General features: G+C 43.1%; 1 protein-coding gene across 1 annotated transcript in view; it reads left to right on the top strand.

The window, feature by feature from the left end:
• Nucleotides 1-7,526: 7,526 nt before the first annotated feature.
• LOC147013670 (semaphorin-3A-like) overlaps nucleotides 7,527-15,325 on the top strand; it is a 138,057-nt gene continuing 130,258 nt past the window's right edge. Inside the window, exon 1 of the mRNA XM_085850791.1 lies at nucleotides 7,527-7,621. The gene's annotated coding sequence lies outside the window, so the exon portion shown is untranslated. The remainder of the gene's footprint in view (nucleotides 7,622-15,325) is intronic.

Below are 15,325 nucleotides of genomic sequence, written 5' to 3'. Positions count from 1 at the left end.
TACTTGCTTGGTGATGGTTAAGCTAGAAACTTTGGGGAAGATATATTAATGGTTATGGTTCTTAAGCTAACATTTAATGGTTTTCAAATGCACTTGTCAATTTCACCTTGGAAATTCAATAATAATATCAGTATGTTTAAACTTATCATAAATATGACAATTCATACTCATATTTGTGTGATGCAACTGAATTGTCAGCCTTGCCTGAAAACCAGAAAAGTCATGTTCAAACATTGTTGTCAATATTCATTTTCCTTTATGTATTTTCATTGAAATACTTCTAATTATACCAGCCACTTGTTATGTAACTGGAACAATAACAGCTGGTCTGAGAAAGATAAAGTTATCATGTGGATATTTTAATACAAATATATACTAGCGAGTGAATTTTTATCAACTATTTTGAGCTAAAACTGCCTATGAATTCACCTAAACACAATGTAATGATGTTGTTTATACATATTTGTATTATTCAGGTCACTACCTATGATTTGATACCCTATATGGCCATGTAGCCTGGCAATTTTGTATCATGTAGACCAAAAACGCTTTTTCTCACTTTCACCAAAAACACCACCCATAACAATAAGAAAACGTTATTTTCACAAAGGACGCAGAGGTTTTGACCATTAAGAAATGGATTTTCTGAATCTGCATAAAATTCTGAATTCGAAAACATCCTCAAACCTTATGGCCTCAGACAGGTAAATAAAAGTGCCCAGGCTCTTGGACTATATGGCTTGCTTCCCACAGCTCCTCCTGATTTATTTTGTTCAGGTTAATTAGGTGTGAGTCTGTAAGTGTTAAGGGCTGGAGCTGTTGCTCCTGTTGTGAACCTTGCAGGAGCTGCTATTCTTGGGGTGGGGGGAGGGGGGGGAGCTGTGTTACGTTTGTGTGTGTGTGTATGTGTGTGGGGGGGTAGATATTCCCACAAAACAGATAGGAATTTATAGAGTAGCATGGTCCATGTACGAGTGGTTGCCATTCTCGATGCAAATAGGGAAATGTCAGCTGAAGAATTGTCTTGTTTGCATGTACACCATACAGGGGGTGGTGAATGGTAATAATTAGTTTAGGATTATGGTTAAGGAAATTTTGTGTATAACGTCTTTGTCAACTCGCCGTTAGTTGAGTCATCAACGCTACATTATTATTCACACATGTGCAGACGCAGCTCATGATGCATCACAGTGGTGTACTGTGGTAGGTTATACTATTTTTTTTTTTTAAACAAATTGGGCACGAAGGGAATCTATGGGGCGTTGACCCCAAAATGTGTATTTGCTTTCTTCTCAGTGACATTTTGTGGGTCATCCACACCTACCAGTGGTTCCCTGGTTATCCTATCCATGCACTACCAGGTGAGCACCCAGGGGTATTTCCCCTGTTTATTTAATAAATGATTATGAGTTGCTTAATTGTGTGTTAATAAATGATTGTAAAATAATTATATTCTTCGTGAAGTATCTTAAATGCACATCAAAGTTGCAATTTTGGGGTGAAATCAGGGCAGATGTCCAACCAATCAGTGGAAAAGATTGTTACACACACACACACACACACACACACACACACACACACACACACACACACACACACACACACACACACACATTGTTATATAATGAGATATTTTTGTGATTTTATTGTTGCCAAACCTCAGGTATTTTTCAAGATATCAGATTGAAACTTCCACAGGTTATTTGTATGTACGTGTAGTATACGTATGTAAAATCTCATCAATATTAGCCGAAGGTCAAGGTACCCATGATCTAAAACATTTGTACTCGTGATCGAAAACATGTAAAACACCTATTATGCGGAAATTAGAAAATGTATCAACCACATTTGTTATTCACAACATTCCATCATGTAATGCACTTGATCGATCAAATTTTCAAATTATCAAATTGCTGCTTCCACGGCAACTATTGTTTATTTGGATTTCGCAAGTATCGTGCTGTTCACGAAATCTTTGTTGTTAAAACTTTCGTTTTTCTCCTGACTCGTAACTTTCCGTTTTTTAAATTCTCAGTTGGAACCATCTGTGGTCGACAAGTGAGTTATTGGCCACAGATGACATCATGGGTGAGAAATATTATTGCCATTGACTTGATGGAGGACATATTTCGCATATACAAGGAACTCGGATACATGAGGAGGCCATTCAGTCCATTTTGCGTGTGCTTTGTCCACACTCTATGAATTCAATCTATCAGCATAATCATACTCATCACTCATACAATCATAATCATAATATCAGCATAATCAAACAATCATAATCATAGTCAATGATACCAACACAATCCTTACCATTTACCCAAATGGGCACTTTGAGGGGAGGAAAAATCGTGGGACACCACAACAGCATATAACCTCTCACTTTGGAATTTATTTTCATCTCTGGAATCCATCAACAATGTATTTGTAATAACTCCCCCTCCTTTTCCAGTATACGTGTTTGAACTACATTTTCACATTGTAATAACACTGTCAGAGCATCCGTGTCATAAAGCTTATGCCAAACAGAAAGTGTTTGTGTGCAATGACGGAGGACACTACTAAGTTTGTGGAGAATTCTGTTAAAATATATGATTTATTGAATTTTTTTTTTTTACAAAATATAAGACCATCTTCTTTCTTGACTTGCTGATCTCCTCCACTCATGCTGTCAGTGCATAGAGCTCTCATCTTCTCTCCCAGCAGAGGCTGGATTCCCCAAGTCTAAGGCATAATGACAAAGAGAGCATCTTTGACCCAAATGACCCAGGCCTGTTCCTTGTATACAGTTATAACTTCTGATGCTATGCAGAACACTCTTTTCCATTTCATAAATCACTCCACATTATACCTTACGATTTAACGTACAACCGACAGGCCGTTAGCAGAGGCTTACCTATCTGCTGACCTGAAAACGATCAGATTCTGGTCCAACACTTGGAAAATATCCTTCGATCCAGGAAAATCTCGAATTCTCACCCTGTGTCTCATATGAACCCACCATCAGATATCAAACCCATCTTTGTGTTTCCACAGTCAACCACTGGAAAATTTTCAGTATCTCGAACTTCTCAACCGATATCAAATCTGGCTCCCAAAGTCAGCCACAGACTGGGCATGGTCCCTCATGCCAAGTCCTTCTTGGGAAATCTGAATATCACAGGCAACAAGGCCCTTGGCCATAGCTCAATGGAGTACTGCTCTCCCACATTGGCTGGAGGCCGCTGCTTCAGACCTGAAACTCCTGGATGCTGTGGAGTTGAAAGCTCTAAACATCGCTGGCATCTCTCCCAAAGAGCGTGCTGCTTTCTCATCACAGACATGTCCGTCACCTCTCTGTTTTGTACCACCACTCCTCAGCTCTTGCTTCCTCTGCTGTTTCATCCCTCCATTTCTTCCTTGTCGCTCGACATCACAACTGTGCAACCAGCAATGCCATCCTCATGAAACTTCCAAAATCCAGGCTGAATGCAAACATACACTCATTAGTTACTCGTTTGTTTTTTTTTCCTCCCACTTATGGAGCCCCTCACTCAATTCAATCCCACTTTTCCCTCCTGGCCTTCAAGTTGGCAGTATTGTCCCACCTCAGATCAGCATCCATCCCCACCCATGATATTTTTCATCCTCATTTCTACCCCCGAGCCTCCTTTTCCCTCCCCTCACCTATTAGTATGTCGCTTTCCTTTTATTGCTCATCCTCTTGTTATATAAACATCTTGCCCTCCTGCCTCACTATCAGTTTTTTGCCTTCTATCCTCTGTCATCGAGCTCTCCCATGATCCAAGACTTGGTGTACAAAAAATAATGAACTATGCATTAGTTTCTCATCATATAACTTAACAACTTCACAAACATTCTGGAAATGTTGGAACTTCACCAAATATCAAAGAAACGTAAATCAAGTAAATGCACACAAAAAACAACATAAATGAAAACACCCCCCCCCCGGCCTCTCCACCCACCAGCATGACCCCCCCTCCAGCATGACCCCCCCCTCCCCAATAACACTGACCACTACATAATGCTTACATTTCCAATCTAAGTTGTGTCTCAACAAAATAACAATTAAAACTGAATCCGAACAATAACTAGAAAGCATCTGAATATCAAAGCATCCACTTTGTACTCAAACTAGACTTGACAAAAATGTTGAAGTAAAAAAAAAAATTGACAGATAAAAAATATATACTTGACAATTAACTTGATGGTTAAAAAAAATTGTACATTTTATTAATTTGTGTTCTCCACAATCTCATCATAAAAGTTTATTGAAGATTTGAAGACAAAATGCTCAATTGGTGAAAATGTTACGGCCTGGATGTACGCATTCAATCTCAATGGTAAACAAGGATTTTTATTAAAACATTTATGGCTGGCCGAGCACTTCACCGACGACGTCATCCTTACAATCCCTACTCCCCATTGGGAGTAGAATAAGATGTGCCAAGTTTCAAATTTTTCTGATCAGCGGTTTCAGAGATATAATGTTTTAATTTTTCGGCGTTTAATCCAAGATGGCTGCCATACCAAGTCTCAGACAATGGCACTCCATCTATTCTGGATTTGATTTTGACCAATTTCCTTGCAAATATCTGCTGTTCTTCATTTGCTCCAATTGGTTCATCTGACCATACGCTTGTCAAAGTGGTCATCTCTCTGGCCGTTCTCAGGGAACCACTTCAGCACTGATGAGTCGGGCATTTCACTCAGGCCGACTGGCAAGGACTTCAAACAGCCATCAAACTTCGAGACTGGTCTCTCATTTCTACTTTCTCAGACATCAACTCATCCTGAGAAATTTTTCCAAACTTGCTTTTACTCATGCACAGATTTATCCCATCTCGTTGTCAGTTGTCCTCCCCTGATCGGTGTTACGGCCTTGTGAAGATCTGCGTCAACGATCGAGACGGCGGTCTGTTAGCTGAAACACTCCCCAAATAGGTACGTGGCATTCTCTCAAGCAGAGATTAAACCTTGTCGTTTGAAATTTCTCTGAGGTCATTGTTTACCTTCAACGATGTGCATATACTGTACATGCATCGGGGAGAAGATAATTGCTTTCGTGTCATTTATTGTCACATATCCTCTCCTGCACATCCCTGGCATCGTGAGATGGACAGGTGACCATGACTGGCCGTGACGGTTGTTAGCACGGTCGAGATTCAAACCTTCGCTGGACAAGCTCAGCAACCAGTGTGCGTACCTCCAGCCTCTCCTCCCAGTTCCTATTCATGTTAATGCTGATCAGAAGAGATGTTCCACAACATACCCGTACCCATTAACCTTCCATGTGCAACGTTAACGTATGAATGTTCACCCACATCAGGTTATTCTCCAGTTTATTTCCATTTTCTTGCTGATTCTGTTCACTCGCGTATGTGTTAACCCTGTTGTTGACTTGTGTTTTGAGTCGAACGAACCATCATCTGCTAAAGCTTGCTTCTGCTACAAGGATAAGATTAGAGTGTGCCCCAAGGATGCAGCAAGACTCATCATGCGCTGGTCGAGGCCAGGGAATTCCTTCTAAGACACACACACACACACACACACACACACACACACACACACACACACACACACACACACACACACACACACACACACACACTACACGGACTTTTATCAGATGATGTGGTGTGAGTGTAATTGATCAGAAAACGAGGTACACACCGATTGTCTGAGATCATATTTGGATGGTCGCTGTTCCAACCAAATTTGGCTGAATCCCTGAAGTCACTGGGCAGCGATTTTTTTTTTTCCCAATAAAGACTTGCTGTCTCGGACCAGGTCGGTGAGTAATGTCTATATTGATCTATTTCTGAAATCTATTTATCAACTTGAGTCTGCCTGAGATGCGTAATGCTTCAAGTGTGGAGAGAGAGAGAGAGAGAGAGAGACACAGAGAGACACAGAGAGACACAGAGAGACACAGACACACAGAGACACAGACAGAGAGCAAAGTTGAAAAGGACAGAAGGTCATGAATCAAACGTTGGCATTCAGCTTCGGTCATGCTCAACTCCAGCTGTAACCTGTATGGTTTAGATCATAATTAAGGAGACTGAAGGCAAGGTCATGCCAATCGATCTGTTAATGGTATTGCTTGCGAAGTGCTGCCTTCTTGTCCTACAATCACTAAATGCTTTTCACCATCTGCTACTGTAGCCAATCGATCATATCCACAACGCCCTCCCCTGTGCGTGTCTGAAATCCATTCTTTGTGTCTCTTTCATAGTCTATTGCTTTGTAATAATATTTCAGGTTGTCCTGAGCTTTCAGGTACTTTTGCTGTTCTGTGCAGCGCCCTTTTTATATTAGAACAACACCGTTCAGGCAGGTAGTAGAAAACAGAAGTGAAGAAATCAAGAGATGCCTCGATCAACTCCCTTCTGAATAACTATGGAAGTTGATGTTCAGGGTTTCACATTCCAGCTCGTTCGTCCCTCTACAGATGGAGTGCGGGGGGGGGGGGGGGGATGGGGACTTGTGCACGTGTTTTTGGAATAATCTGCAGGCTTATGGATTCCTGGTGTAACCTTTGTGAGAGTGTTGCGGCTGTCCTAGTAAATCTTTTCACGTCATTTGCAAACTGGCTGCCTTTGCTGATGCATGTCGGTTTATTAAGTGAAAATGCCATTCACTCCTGGGCTGGTACTTATACCCTGACATCTTAGTTATGTATTGCTGGTGCGGTGAGTACTCTTCATTCACCTGTGCGGATTTGCTTTCATTCCTTTTAGTTCCTTGGTTGGCTTCATTGCAAAACACTGGTTTTTACACTTCGCTTGCTCTTCGATACCTGCTGTTTGCACTCTCACTGCTGCTGCTGCTGCTGCTGCTGTTGTAACTCGGTGAGAGTACATCCATTACAGGTAGTCGCACACAACTGATCGGTCCGCATCACATTTTGGAGTCGTATTATGTAATAGACATGATCAGCCCACTTTACAGTTTCATTAATTGGATGGAACAACCATCCTCTGGCTCATTATGATTGTTTCTGCAGTTTGTTTGTTTTTTCTTGACGCTCTGTCCTTAATCATTGTTAATATAAACGTCCAAGTTCCTGAAAATTCTAAGGTAACACTGAAATTATATCCCATTGATGATTTGCATGTGCAGTGGTATATTATTTGTTTTGGTCTCATTATTCCCATCTGAAAACTTGTCTCATAATACAGTGATTGATTCCACGGTACAAATGACATATCCATACATCCATCCATTGGGACCATACTCTGTGCAGAGCGTTGGTGTTGCCTAAGCAGTCTCCTTCGCTGCGGGGCACAATCCTCGACGGGTCGCCGCTCTGACACAGAAATGACATACACTGCAGTGATTTCCTCTGAATATCTTTGTTTTTGTCCCACATCGCACCAACAAGGTCAGAGGGACGTGGGATATTAATATGAGCTCCGACCGACCGACCGATTATCCATCCATGTTCTTTTGTGTTCAGGATATGTCAAAATCCGTTCAACATTTATTTATCTCTCGCATTACACAGATTTCATCCTCATACCACCCAAAAGGTGGGGCACCGAGAGTATCGATCAGTTCCTTGGCCACACTAAAGCACACTGATATCTCCTGGTGCCATTTCCACACACATGATGGGGTAAGATTCCCCTGGTAGAAAACGTGGGGCAAGTTATCCCTCCAACTCACATCTGTGCACCCTCGTCGAGCTTTTTGTTAAGTTTGCTGAACATTTTTCATTTGAAATTGTTATACTCGCAACTCGAGAGATGAAGGAGTTCAATGTGGAAGGGATTGTTTTTATAATTTTAAAAAATGTATATTTAATTTTAGGGGTTTTTTTGCTGCATCGTACTATATGAAATAAGTCAATTCTATGTATATATTGTTGTGGAATTTCACCCGTTCGGCGTGCGGGCGACCGCCTTTAGCTCAATTGCGGCCGCGCGCGCCCACCAAACGAGCAATCCAGTCGCAGCTTTCGGATCAACGCCGAAACCCATCTACGGGTGTTGTTAACCACACCATAAACCAGCCAACTCTTCTGTCCACGCGCTACAGGGTCGATCGCCGAACTGTCGATGTACCTAATTATTCGTGCAGACAGAAATGCCGGGGATTTACACCTCAACGGAGCCTGCACGAAAACGAGCCGCTTTAAGCAGCTCGTTCCATTTGCGATTGCCGAGCGGTTTTAAATCACCTAGCCCCGTTGGACCAGATGTACGTTTTATCGGCTATTAATCAGCCAGCTAATTATTCCGAACGCAATTATGGCAGTCAATGGCAGGAAAGGACGCAACGACAGGTGACATTCAACAATGGGGACATTTATTTTTACACGTAAGCAATGCAATGAATGGGGATAGGGGACAAGACACGAGTAAAAACCTACAGCCGATATCTCTTTATTACGTACATGCACTTAATCAGTTCTACTTGGTAGATAAGGCACCACAGACTTTCATGCAAAAACCCCAGAAAAGAAAGAAAGAACTGGGCTCGTAAGCCTTTAATGTTCCTCGGAACTGGGATGACCAAAGGAGCTCCGAGAGGCCGGGCAGGTTACCTCGCCACCTTCGTGGTGACTCGATGGGTCCTTTGGTCGGTGACCCTCCGTATCTGTCTCGTCGTCAATGCGGCAGCTGTTGTAACGGCGGCTTGGTTGATCCAGGGCCTAGCAGCGCGGCCTGGTCGATCGGGCCAGGCCGACGACGCTTCAGAGGAGCGAACGGGCCTTGCTCTTTTCGAGTTGATGCTCTTTAAGAGCCCGCTCACTCCTCAGAGTCGCTCGACCGACTCGGGGCCCGATCGCTCGGACCGTTACGTAGCTTGCTAGCGACTTCTCTCCGGCTGGCGACTTCTCCCGACTCCAACTAGACTGCCTCCAACGACCACCAACAATGACCAACAACGACCAACAACGACCAACCACGCTCTCGGCGTTGAAACGCGCCTTTTTATAGCCCGGAGGAGAGGGGTCACTCTGGGCTTCATCGCCCCAAATCACCGCCCTCCCTCCTTTCACCTTTGAACTTTCACGCCTAGCTGGCTCCGCTCCTTTCGCTGTTCTGATCCGATCTCGACGTCACACGCGGCCGTGGTTAAGATCACTTTCACAATGTGGCCGTGTTTTAGATCACTTTGCCGCTGTCTAGGATGCCATCGTGTTTGTTTGTGGAGATGTTGTTTGTTGGGGATGTTGTTGTGGAGAAGGTGGTGAGGAGATGTTGGCGGTTGTGGAGAAGGTGGTGAGGAGATGATTGTTTAAAATAAAAAGACAGAAAAGAATAACACTACCTCAAGATTCACAGCCCGGCACACGAATAATTCCTGTTATACATCAGTGGGGAAATCTAACCTGGACACACTTATCGACATAACTGATCTTCGAGGAACCTGAATGGTGATCTGTGAATTTCCACAACCGTAACAATATGTATGTGTATATGTATATCTGAAAATCATATAAAAAACAAGATTGACCTGATCACTAAATTTTGCATCAGTGTTGGTCATACCCAGTGTAAAAGAATTTTAATCTTCTCTTTCGCCCCCCCCCCCCGGGAGGGGGTAGGTAGAACCTGACTTTCTAATGCTCATGAGGGGAGCGAGTGGTTGTAGTCATAAAAATATGACATCACTGAAATGCAGAGTGGTCTCAGAAGTGACATCACTTTCCCCCCATCTCAGAGGCTGTTTGTGTGAAGTCGAATCGTGCGTGCGCGCGTGCGTCCGCCTTTTTATCTTTTAGTGGAAAATCCACTGGACTGTTTCTTCGATATTTACATGTTTCTTATGTATGTATTCGATTCTCGTGTATTGACTGACTGCCTGAACACAGCTGAAGTTGTGGATGTACTGATGTCGGGTCTATGACCGGGGTTGTGGATCCACCGTTTGGAGAGGTTCTGGGCTGAAAGGATCGAAACCTCGAGGAAGAACAGTGCACAGCTGATGATCTGGGGAAAGAAAGAGAGAGAGAGAGAGAGAGAGAGAGAGAGAGAGAGAGAGAGAGAGAGAGAGAGAGAGAGAGAGAGAGAGAGAGAGAGAGAGAGAGAGAGAGAGAGAGAGAGAGAGAGAGAGAGAGAGAGAGAGAGAGAGAGAGAGAGAGAGAGAGAGACAGAGAGAGAGAGAGACAGAGAGAGAGAGAGAGAGAGAGAGAGAGAGAGAGAGAGAGAGAGAGAGAGAGAGAGAGAGAGAGAGAGAGAGAGAGAGAGAGAGAGAGAGAGAGAGAGAGAGAGAGAGAGAGAGAGAGAGAGAGAGAGAGAGAGAGAGAGAGAGAGAGAGAGAGAGAGAGAGAGAGAGAGAGAGAGAGAGAGAGAGAGAGAGAGAGAGAGAGAGAGAGAGAGAGAGAGAGAGAGAGAGAGAGAGAGAGAGAGAGAGAGAGAGAGAGAGAGAGAGAGAGAGAGAGAGAGAGAGAGAGAGAGAGAGAGAGAGAGAGAGAGAGAGAGAGAGAGAGAGAGAGAGAGAGAGAGAGAGAGAGAGAGAGAGAGAGAGAGAGAGAGAGAGAGAGAGAGAGAGAGAGAGAGAGAGAGAGAGAGAGAGAGAGAGAGAGAGAGAGAGAGAGAGAGAGAGAGAGAGAGAGAGAGAGAGAGAGAGAGAGAGAGAGAGAGAGAGAGAGAGAGAGAGAGAGAGAGAGAGAGAGAGAGAGAGAGAGAGAGAGAGAGAGAGAGAGAGAGAGAGAGAGAGAGAGAGAGAGAGAGAGAGAGAGAGAGAGAGAGAGAGAGAGAGAGAGAGAGAGAGAGAGAGAGAGAGAGAGAGAGAGAGAGAGAGAGAGAGAGAGAGAGAGAGAGAGAGAGAGAGAGAGAGAGAGAGAGAGAGAGAGAGAGAGAGAGAGAGAGAGAGAGAGAGAGAGAGAGAGAGAGAGAGAGAGAGAGAGAGAGAGAGAGAGAGAGAGAGAGAGAGAGAGAGAGAGAGAGAGAGAGAGAGAGAGAGAGAGAGAGAGAGAGAGAGAGAGAGAGAGAGAGAGAGAGAGAGAGAGAGAGAGAGAGAGAGAGAGAGAGAGAGAGAGAGAGAGAGAGAGAGAGAGAGAGAGAGAGAGAGAGAGAGAGAGAGAGAGAGAGAGAGAGAGAGAGAGAGAGAGAGAGAGAGAGAGAGAGAGAGAGAGAGAGAGAGAGAGAGAGAGAGAGAGAGAGAGAGATATAAAAAATGTATTAGAAACAGTTGTGTATGAAAAAACGAGGTGTGTGTGAGTGTGAGATTTTTATATATATATATATATATATATATGTATATATATTAGGGTGTTCCAAAAAAATGAAAGTTTGATTTTTGCTGCTCCCTGATTTTGCCTTTGTTCCAATACCCCATAAGAACTTGTAGGTCAAAAATGAACAAAATTCCATGATATTTAGGGGTTCCTCAAGTTCATGGTTCATATTTACAAAATACACATAATTTGCACAATGTAATATACTATTCTAAAAAATGCTTGATCTTTTAAACATGAAATAATCAAAATACAGTGACAATGTCTTTACAGAAATATATCATGTCAATAGTTCAATGTTCAGTTAATTCAAATGTCACTTATATTGTTAAAGTGGCCTTAGTAGGCTTTGGAATGGCCTTTCGGTGGGCAGCCACAACCTGAAGCAGGTATTGAACCTGCTCCTCATCATGGGTCAAACTGCCATTATATGCTGTCATGAGTGCTATGCCACACTCAGCAGTGTCATTCACCACTTTGAGTCTTTGAACAGCCTCTTTAAACTTCACATACACTGGATCTTCTGGCCACAATAGTGGTTGCTTGACCAGGAAGTTGTGTGCCTCCTCTTGCCCATCCATTAGCAGCAAATCGAAGATTTTTAGAGAATGTTGGCTGACATATTGTTCCAGTGGCATGGCGTAGTTGAAAGACTTTCCATCCAGACGTTTAAGGATTTTCTCTGCTGGCTTCTTTTTAAAATTGGCAGTCATTGCCATTTTTGTCTCATAAGAGACCCGGTCATCGAAAAGTGCCAATGCTACCAAGTGCTCAGAGAAATACCATAGATGACGAAGCATTGTACTGCTTGAAGTGTACTGCCTTGTGCACATTCGACGGCAAGTTGTCAGTTACAGTTTGGCAAATTTCAACAATATTGTGCCAACTTGAGGAACCCCAAAACATCCTCCAATCTGCTCCATATTTGGTGTGTATGTTTCTACTGTCAAATGGAACAAAGGCACACCCAGGGAGCATGAATATTCATACTTTTATTTTTTACCCCCTATTATGAAGTACTCTAATATATATATATATATATATATATATATATATATATATATATATATATATATATATATATATATATATATATATGTGTTAGAAAGAGTCGTGTAGGAAAAAACGAGGTGTGTGTGTGTTAATCAGCTCCTCTACGAGCCTTAAACCCTGTAAATAAAAAGGGGTCTCACCCAACTCAATGTTTTTCAACTTCTCCACGAACATTCGGTCATGTAGAGAGTCGTATGCTCAATGACCACACATGCATGTCTTGTGTGTTCACATCAATTTCATCATGACTCTTATTGGCAAATTACTTTGCAGAAGAAAAGGGACCTCAAAACGTGTGTCCCCATTAGAATGTCCTGAGTTCTTTCCATGGCACTTGGCACGAATTACATGCGAGTCAACACCGAACTATCCACAAAACGCTTGGACCCATCGGGTGATCGCCCAAACTTGTAATTCCCGTTTCATGCTCAACTGCCCTTGCTGTACATTTCCTTTCATGAACCTGACTTGTAGTTTTAAAATGCTTGAAAGGAGCAGGTTAACCTTGTGTCATGCTACTGTGCCACATTCATGAACCTCTAACATGTTTGGTTACCTCTCGGTAAATATGCGATGTTCAGGAAACAATACATTTACAATCGTACAAGTGCTGGGTTGTGTGAGCACTGTAAGCACAGCCAAACCTCCATTTGGTGAGGGAATGGGCAAACTTCAGTCCATTGATCTCACTTCAGTATGTTTCCCTTCTGGCGGTTTGGGCTTGGCAAGCAGGGGGTCGAGGGACGCAGAGGCAGCGCAACACCTGCGGGGGGTAATTTGGTGACCCTGAAGGTCATGACCTGGGCAGTGTAGACAGGCTTTGAACAACCAGACTGGTTTGCTGAATGCCTACAGCTGGGTGAACATCTCTCTTCTACCTTCTCACCTATGATTTTCACTTCTCACCACTTTTACCCCTTGAGCCGACATCACCATCCATACTTCATTATATAAAGAAAGATTTAGTTCTGATCTTTCTTATTCTTCAATTTACTTTCCATTTTAGTTTTCCCCAGGCACAGGTACAGAATGGATGATTTAGCCACATATTTCATGCCCCACCTTCCATACCACACCCTCACATACTCCCGTGATTTGTAATTGCAGCACAGTTACACTCACTCGACATATCTACAACTTCTCATTATTCCTGACATGAAGGATTTTACACAATTTCATTTCTGAACCTTATAACACATGGAAAGGTGTACATAGTGAAGTGTTTGATCATCAATAAAAAAGTAAAATAAATGATTTCTATATTTCCAAGTAACATCACAAACGAAATACACAGCTTACCTAGAAGGAGGAAACATTCACGGCCATTGCTCGTGGATTTAACCTGAAAAGCTTTGCACTCTTGACATTGAATCTCTCTTTGCCACGACGACATCTGTTCATTTCAGCACAACTATCGAAAGAGCTGGTGGGATAGCCTAGAGGTGCACACAATCAACTCTAAGCTGTCTAACCTGGGTTTGAATCCTGATCCAGCTTTAAACTGTCATCCCGATGTTTCACAGCTCGGGAGATCGTCAATGTGTGTGTCGTCTCTGGGATGGGTGTTAAGCCAGGTGTCCCATCTGTGGACATTAAAGATCCCATGGTGTCCTGTACGAAGAGTAAGTGAGCTATCGCCGGAAGCATCGCCAAATATGTGACTTTTGAAATGACGTGATCTGCCCCAGATGGATCGGTGCACACAGGCACTGAAACCCCCGCTAATGAAGTTCATCGGGGCAGCCTGGACATCTTTCGTGCCTCAAAGATAAGGATTGTAAGATGAAACGACTTAACAAACTTTAAGAGAAGCTGAAAGTACTTGTAAGTGTGAGAAAGGGGTGTGCCTCGACACAACGGAACAGTTGGAGAACTTCCTGATGAACTCGTCCAAAGAGTCGATATGTTCCCTTCCGTGTTGCAAAAACTCCTGGCAATGTGCGCCGTGAAAGGCCTGAAGGTTCGTAGATGTGTGCGTTCTACCCAAACCTTCGTGCTTCCTTCCTGCTTCTTAACCCCGATAGGAAGATCATAGTTGGGGCTTGTTTATGCACAGGGTAAGTTTAGAACGAGATATTTATTTTTAATCATGTGTGCGAGGAGGGGGTGAGGGTGCGAGGTTTTGTGGGCTCTGTGAGCGTCATTATAAATATATTTTTTCTGTTTGGTTCTTGCACCACGAGAAAAATTATACTCGATTTTTGCATGTATTGGTAAAAGGAGAAGCATCCCTTCGTGTGTGTGTGTGTGTGTGTGTGTGTGTGTGTGTGTGTGTGTGTGTGTGTGTGTGTGTGTGTGTGTGTGTGTGTGTGTGTGTGTGTGTGTGTGTGTGTGTGCGTGTTCGTGTACATATATTAGTCATCGAGTTTGCCCGTAGACTGACTTTAATACAACCCTCATGGATAGCCAAGTTTAATATGGCAACTCAAGCAACCTTCGCCATGTTTTGATAAAGTTGTATGATATAACGATAACCCTTTTACATCTAATTTAACCATATGTTGATTTTGTACCTTAAAGGTGGATTATGTCAAAGTTATCCATACCTGTTTCTGAGTCATGTATTTGTCCACACCACCTGAGGTTTGTCCATACCTGTTTCTGAGTCATGTGTTTGTCCACACCACCTGAGGTTTGTCTGTACCTGTTTCTGAGTCATGTGTTTGCCCACACCACCTGAGGTTTGTCCGTACCTGTTTCTGAGTCATGTGTTTGTCCACACCACCTGAGGTTTGTCCATACCTTTTTCTGAGTCATGTGTTTGCACACACCACCTGAGGTGTGTCCATATCTGTTTCTGAGTCATGTGTTTGCACACACCACCTGAGGTGTGTCCATACCTGTTCCTGAGTCGTGTGTTTACCCTCATCACCTGAGGTGTGTCCATGCCTGTTCCTGAGTTGTGTGTGTTTGCCCACACCACCTGAGGGAGGTTTGAGGTATGCCACAAGGCCGACTGGTTCAACAAGCGTGCCCCACCGGCCTCGGGCATTGATTTGACAAAGGCGTCTAGTTTAACCGTAAAAAATTTATCAAATTAGACATCTGTTGATTTTTTTGTTGATTTTGCAAGATATG

Source organism: Eptatretus burgeri, chromosome 13 (genome assembly GCF_056783735.1).
Source record: "Eptatretus burgeri isolate ZD-2024b chromosome 13, Ebu_testis_v1, whole genome shotgun sequence".
NCBI classification, from domain to species: Eukaryota; Metazoa; Chordata; class Myxini; order Myxiniformes; family Myxinidae; genus Eptatretus; species Eptatretus burgeri.
This window is presented reverse-complemented; position numbering and strand designations above follow the sequence as displayed.